Source organism: Bombus fervidus, unplaced genomic scaffold, assembly GCF_041682495.2.
Source record: "Bombus fervidus isolate BK054 unplaced genomic scaffold, iyBomFerv1 scaffold0152, whole genome shotgun sequence".
In the NCBI taxonomy this organism is placed as follows: Eukaryota; Metazoa; Arthropoda; class Insecta; order Hymenoptera; family Apidae; genus Bombus; species Bombus fervidus.
In genome coordinates, this window is record NW_027212713.1 from 17,501 (window position 1) to 25,188 (window position 7,688).

Here is a 7,688-nt window from a genome sequence, read left to right on the forward strand (position 1 = left end):
AAAAAGTATGATCGCGCCCGGGACGTTGGAACTTAGTCGCATTCTCGACCGGTACGTAGGGACTTAGAAAAATTTTCGACCGAAAAGTTATTTCGAGTTATTTCGCTTAAAAGCGTTATAAGGTATGAATATTTTTATAGAAATCGTTATGGTTCGACGAATTCTAGTCGACTGTAACGATTTCGTTTTATTTTTTTAAAAAATTGCCCCCTCCGGACCGACATGACCGGGCGGTTGGCACTTCGTCGATCCCCCGGCCGGTACGTAGGGACTTAGAAAAATTCCGGTCCAAAAAGTTATTTCGAGTTATCTCGCTAAAAAGCGTTACGAGGTATGAATATTTTTATATAAATGGCAATATTATGTATTTCTACGTCGGGATTAAGCGTTTATTTCGTCCCGAGAACTTTAAAAAAAATTTTTTAATCGAACCGTTTTTTCGAATTTTTTCGCTTAAAAGCGTTACAAGGTACGAATATTCTTGCATAAATCGCTTTAGAATGACGTTTTACGTCGGGATTAAGCGTTTATTTCGTCGCTGGAAAGTTATATAAAAAAAGTATGATCGCGCCCGGGACGTTGGAACTTAGTCGCATTCTCGACCGGTACGTTGGGACTTAGAAAAATTTCGGACCGAAAAGTTTTTTCGAGTTATTTCGTTAAAAAGCGTTACGAGGTATGAATATTTTTATAGAAATCGTTATGGTTCGACGAATTCTAGTCGAACGTAACGATTTCGTTTTATTTTTTTAAAAAATTGCCCCCTCCGGACCGACATGACCGGGCGGTTGGCACTTCGTCGATCCCCCGGCCGGGACGTAGGGACTTAGAAAAATTCCGGACCGAAAAGTTATTTCGAGTTATCTCGCTTAAAAGCGTTATGATGCGTATATATTTTTACATAAATAGCAATATTACGTATTTCTACGTCGGGATTAAGCGTTTATTTCGTCCCGACAACGTTAAAAAAAAATTTTTAATCGAACCGTTTTTTCGAATTTTTTCGCTTAAAAGCGTTATAAGGTGCGAATATTCTTGCATAAATCGCTTTAAAATGACGTTTTACATCGGGATTAAGCGTTTATTTCGTCCCCGAAAGGTGCCGTAAAAAATTTACGATCGCGCCCGAGACGTTGGAACTTAGTCGCATTCTCGAGCGGTACGTTGGGACTTAGAAAAATTTCGGACCGAAACGTTATTTCGAGTTATTTCGCTTAAAAGCGTTACGAGGTATGAATATTTTTATAGAAATCGTTATGGTTCGACGAATTCTAGTCGAACGTAACGATTTCGTTTTATTTTTTTAAAAAATTGCCCCCTCCGGACCGACATGACCGGGAGGTTGGCACTTCGTCGATCCCCCGGCCGGTACGTAGGGACTTAGAAAAATTTCGGACCGAAAAGTTATTTCGAGTTATCTCGCTTAAAAGCGTTACGAGGTATGAATATTTTTATATAAATGGGAATATTATGTATTTCTACGTCGGGATTAAGCGTTTATTTCGTCCCGAGAACTTTAAAAAAAATTTTTTAATCGAACCGTTTTTTCGAATTTTTTCGCTTAAAAGCGTTACAAGGTGCTAATATTTGTGCATAAATCGCTTTAAAATGACGTTTTACATCGGGATTAAGCGTTTATTTCGTCGCTGGAAAGTTATATAAAAAAAGTACGATCGCGCCCGGGACGTTGGAACTTAGTCGCATTCTCGAGCGGTACGTAGGGACTTAGAAAAATTTCGGACCGAAAAGTTTTTTCGAGTTATTTCGTTAAAAAGCGTTATGAGGTACGAATATTTTTATATAAATGGGAATGTTATTAAGTTTTACGTCGGGATTAAACGTTTATTTGGTCCCGAAAACGTTAAAAAAAAATAGTGGACCGACGCGACTCGGCCCGTCGGACTTTGTCATACTCTCCACCGGTACGTAGGGACTTAGAAAAATTTTCGACCGAAAAGTTTTTTCGAGTTATTTCGCTTAAAAGTGTTATAAGGTATGAATATTTTTATATAAATCGCTATATTATTATATTTTACGTCGGGATTAAACGTTTATTTGGTCCCGAAAACGTTAAAGAAAAATAGTGGACCGACGCGACTCGGCCCGTCGGACTTGGTCATACTCTCCACCGGTACGTAGGGACTTAGAAAAATTTTCGACCGAAAAGTTTTTTCGAGTTATTTCGCTTAAAAGTGTTATAAGGTATGAATATTTTTATATAAATCGCTATATTATTATATTTTACGTCGGGATTAAACGTTTATTTGGTCCCGAAAACGTTAAAAAAAAATAGTGGACCGACGCGACTCGGCCCGTCGGACTTGGTCATACTCTCCACCGGTACGTAGGGACTTAGAAAAATTTTCGACCGAAAAGTTTTTTCGAGTTATTTCGCTTAAAAGTGTTATAAGGTATGAATATTTTTATATAAATCGCTATATTATTATATTTTACGTCGGGATTAAACGTTTATTTGGTCCCGAAAACGTTAAAAAAAAATAGTGGACCGACGCGACTCGGCCCGTCGGACTTGGTCATACTCTCCACCGGTACGTAGGGACTTAGAAAAATTTTCGACCGAAAAGTTTTTTCGAGTTATTTCGTTAAAAAGCGTTATAAGGTACGAATATTTTTATATAAATCGCTATATTATTATATTTTACGTCGGGATTAAACGTTTATTTGGTCCCGAAAACGTTAAAGAAAAATAGTGGACCGACGCGACTCGGCCCGTCGGACTTGGTCATACTCTCCACCGGTACGTAGGGACTTAGAAAAATTTTCGACCGAAAAGTTTTTTCGAGTTATTTCGTTAAAAAGCGTTATAAGGTACGAATATTTTTATATAAATCGCTATATTATTATATTTTACGTCGGGATTAAACGTTTATTTGGTCCCGAAAACGTTAAAAAAAAATAGTGGACCGACGCGACTCGGCCCGTCGGACTTGGTCATACTCTCCACCGGTACGTAGGGACTTAGAAAAATTTTCGACCGAAAAGTTTTTTCGAGTTATTTCGTTAAAAAGCGTTATGAGGTATTAATATTTTTATATAAATCGTTGTATTATTATATTTTACGTCGGGATTAAACGTTTATTTGGTCCCGAAAACGTTAAAAAAAAATTTTTTATTCGAAAGGTTTTTTTGAATTATTTCGCTTAAAAGCGTTATAAGGTGCGAATATTCTTGCATAAATCGCTTTAAAATGACGTTTTACATCGGGATTAAGCATTTATTTCGTCGCTGAAAAGTTATATAAAAAAAGTATGATCGCGCCCGGGACGTTGGAACTTAGTCGCATTCTCGAGCGGTACGTAGGGACTTAGAAAAATTTCGGACCGAAAAGTTTTTTCGAGTTATTTCGTTAAAAAGCGTTATGAGGTATGAATATTTTTATATAAATCGCTATATTATTGTATTTTACGTCGGGATTAAACGTTTATTTCGTCCGTGGAAGGTTAAAAAAAAAACGGACGGATACGACCGGGCCTTTGGAACTTTGTCTCATTCTGGACCGGTACGTTGGGACTTAGAAAAATTTCGGCCGGCGGAAAAGTCCGAAATACTTATTTCGAGTTATTTCGTTAAAAAGCGTTATAAGGTATAAATATTTTTGCGGAAACGGTTATATCTCTATTAAATACAACTGGATTAAACGTTTTTTCGAATTTTTTAAAAAATTTGTGTTCGACGAACTGACACGACTGCGATATTTGTTTAATTATTTCGTTAATTAACGTTGCAAGGTATATATTTTTTTGCATATTTCTCGTTGTTTCAACGTGTTCTAATCGATTAAGAACGTGGTTTTTGTCCGTATTCGTTAAAAGAGGTGGTTTACTGATGCGATTTTGAAAAAAAAAAAAAAAATTAAATTTTTCGATAAAAACTCGTTTAAAATATTAAAATAAGCGGTGCGTTAAAATATCTCGACGATAGGACGTTTTATAAGGGTACTTTATTGGAACAAAGTGGTCGAGCGTTTCAGAGACTAAGTCCGACGGTACGTTGGGACTTAGAAAAATTTCGGCCGGCGGAAAAGTCCGAAAAGCTTATTTCGAGTTATTTCGTTAAAAAGCGTTATAAGGTATAAATATTTTTGCAGAAACGGTTATATCTCTATTAAATACAACTGGATTAAACGTTTTTTTCGAATTTTTTAAAAAATTAGTGTCCGTCGAACTGACACGACTGCGATATTTGTTTAATTTTTTCGTTAATTAACGTTGCAAGGTATATATTTTTTTGCATATTTCTCGTTGTTTTAACGTGTTCTAATCGATTAAGAACGTGGTTTTTGTCCGTATTCGTTAAAAGAGGTGGTTTACTGATGCGATTTTGAAAAAAAAAAAAAAATTAAATTTTTCGATAAAAACTCGTTTGAAATATTAAAATAAGCGGTGCGTTAAAATATCTCGACGATAGGATGTTTTCTAAGGGTAGTTTATTCGAAAAAAGTGGTCGAGCGTTTCAGAGACTAAGTCCGACGGTACGCTCTAACGGAGGTTTTACATGGTAAGCGCCCGGCCGCTGGCCCGGCCGGCGCCGACCGTCCGGCCGGCGCTTTGGTATCTATAAGAGACACGTCGAGTCGGACGGTCCGGACGGAACAGCGTCGAGCGCGTGGCTATTCTACGGCCTCGGTTGAGAATTCAGTCACCGCTCCTCGAGTCTTAGTGAACTTTTTTACTATTTCTCGACTGTTCCTTCGTTCTCGTATCGACTCTTTCTCTACACTGCTGCGCCGCGGGTCGCTGTCCTGGACGTAATGACCAAATAACGTGGCAAGGTTCCCCTTAGTCGGGAAGCTGGATCCTGTATGCTCGCACTAACTTTAAAAAAAGTTAGGGCAGTGTGCTTGTTACTAACTGAGTATCAATTCATGCTGGTTCGGCAGAGACCGTTCCAAAACTTATGTTATAGCGTACGCAGTACGTTTTAAACATACGAAAGGCTAATGGGGAGCGTACTACCTTTTAGGAAGTGCGTTCTTTCTGATTGGAGAATATCAAAAGAACGAACGAATATGTTTCTTACGAGGACGGTACGTTCAGCATGCAGTTTACGTGCTTTTTACCGCTAAGGCATATTCGTTCAACCAACAAACCATTCTTACAGAATGATCCTATGAACAGAATGATCTTAAAATATTCCACACAAACAATCAAACGAACGAAAGAAAGTAAAGAGAGAGTGGCGAAATGAGAGAGAGTAGTGGCGTTCGACGTTACAACGGGAATTAAAAGGGTGTCGTCGAACGTTCACTAAGAACGAAAAGTCTCGTCGTACGGTGTTACGGACCCACCTACGACACTCTGAGGCTATTTTAAAAAGAGAGTCTTTTGACTCTAATATATAATATATATATAAAATACAAAGTTCCCTGGTTGATCCTGCCAGTAGTCATATGCTTGTCTCAAAGATTAAGCCATGCATGTCTCAGTACATGCCGCATTAAGGTGAAACCGCGAATGGCTCATTAAATCAGTTATGGTTTCTTAGATCATACTTAAACTTACTTGGATAACTGTGGTAATTCTAGAGCTAATACATGCAAACAGATTCGTACCAGAGATGGTACGAATGCTTTTATTAGATCAAAACCAATCGGTGGCGGATGGCTCGTCCGTTCGTCCATCGTTTGTTTTGGTGACTCTGAATAACTTTGTGCTGATCGCATGGTCATCTAGCACCGGCGACGCATCTTTCAAATGTCTGCCTTATCAACTGTCGATGGTAGGTTCTGCGCCTACCATGGTTGTAACGGGTAACGGGGAATCAGGGTTCGATTCCGGAGAGGGAGCCTGAGAAACAGCTACCACATCCAAGGAAGGCAGCAGGCGCGCAAATTACCCACTCCCGGCACGGGGAGGTAGTGACGAAAAATAACGATACGGGACTCATCCGAGGCCCCGTAATCGGAATGAGTACACTTTAAATCCTTTAACGAGGACCAATTGGAGGGCAAGTCTGGTGCCAGCAGCCGCGGTAATTCCAGCTCCAATAGCGTATATTAAAGTTGTTGCGGTTAAAAAGCTCGTAGTTGAATCTGTGTGTCACAGTGTCGGTTCACCGCTCGCGGTGTTTAACTGGCATTATGTGGTACGTCCTATCGGTGGGCTTAGCTCCTCGCGGGGCGGTCCAACTAATATCCCATCGCGGTGCTCTTCACTGAGTGTCGAGGTGGGCCGATACGTTTACTTTGAACAAATTAGAGTGCTTAAAGCAGGCTACCTTCGCCTGAATACTGTGTGCATGGAATAATGGAATAGGACCTCGGTTCTATTTTGTTGGTTTTCGGAGCCCCGAGGTAATGATTAATAGGGACAGATGGGGGCATTCGTATTGCGACGTTAGAGGTGAAATTCTTGGATCGTCGCAAGACGGACAGAAGCGAAAGCATTTGCCAAAAATGTTTTCATTAATCAAGAACGAAAGTTAGAGGTTCGAAGGCGATCAGATACCGCCCTAGTTCTAACCATAAACGATGCCAGCCAGCGATCCGCCGAAGTTCCTCCGATGACTCGGCGGGCAGCTTCCGGGAAACCAAAGCTTTTGGGTTCCGGGGGAAGTATGGTTGCAAAGCTGAAACTTAAAGGAATTGACGGAAGGGCACCACCAGGAGTGGAGCCTGCGGCTTAATTTGACTCAACACGGGAAACCTCACCAGGCCCGGACACCGGAAGGATTGACAGATTGATAGCTCTTTCTTGATTCGGTGGGTGGTGGTGCATGGCCGTTCTTAGTTGGTGGAGCGATTTGTCTGGTTAATTCCGATAACGAACGAGACTCTAGCCTGCTAAATAGACGTAAATTATGGTATCTCGAAGGCCCCCGGCTTCGGTCGGCGGGTTTTTACTACCAACGTACAAACAAATCTTCTTAGAGGAACAGGCGGCTTCTAGCCGCACGAGATTGAGCAATAACAGGTCTGTGATGCCCTTAGATGTTCTGGGCCGCACGCGCGCTACACTGAAGGAATCAGCGTGTTTTCCCTGGCCGAAAGGCCCGGGTAACCCGCTGAACCTCCTTCGTGCTAGGGATTGGGGCTTGCAATTATTCCCCATGAACGAGGAATTCCCAGTAAGCGCGAGTCATAAGCTCGCGTTGATTACGTCCCTGCCCTTTGTACACACCGCCCGTCGCTACTACCGATTGAATGATTTAGTGAGGTCTTCGGACTGGTGCGCGGCCAATGTGATAAGCATTGCCGATGTTACCGGGAAGATGACCAAACTTGATCATTTAGAGGAAGTAAAAGTCGTAACAAGGTTTCCGTAGGTGAACCTGCGGAAGGATCATTAACGAAAAATACAAAAACACAAAGAATATATTTGACTTGAACACTGTATAATAAAATATATATAATATCGTCGGTAAGGAGCCGTACTCCTCCTATATCGACACAAAGTATATACGACGTATTAACAAGCTATATACTTTGACAAAAGCCAAATTTTTTACAATAAGGAGGTGGGAGACGCTCCAGTTACGAAACTATACGAAGAGTGTGGCACTCTCTCTCGATCATCGGGATGAAGAGATATACTTTTACACGAATAATTCGAGGCGCCTGCGTGAGGTCGTACACAGAAAGACCCGCCGTCTCCGAATAATATTATAACAAACGAAAAACTTAAAAATATTCTCGAGGCGCCTGCGTGAGGTCGTAAACAGAAAGACCC

General features: G+C 40.7%; 1 non-coding gene across 1 annotated transcript; it reads left to right on the forward strand.

The window, feature by feature from the left end:
- Window positions 1–5,383: 5,383 nt before the first annotated feature.
- Window positions 5,384–7,307, forward strand: LOC139997714 (small subunit ribosomal RNA). The gene has a single exon (XR_011803056.1). It is a non-coding gene; the product is annotated as a small subunit ribosomal RNA (ribosomal RNA).
- Window positions 7,308–7,688: the final 381 nt, after the last annotated feature.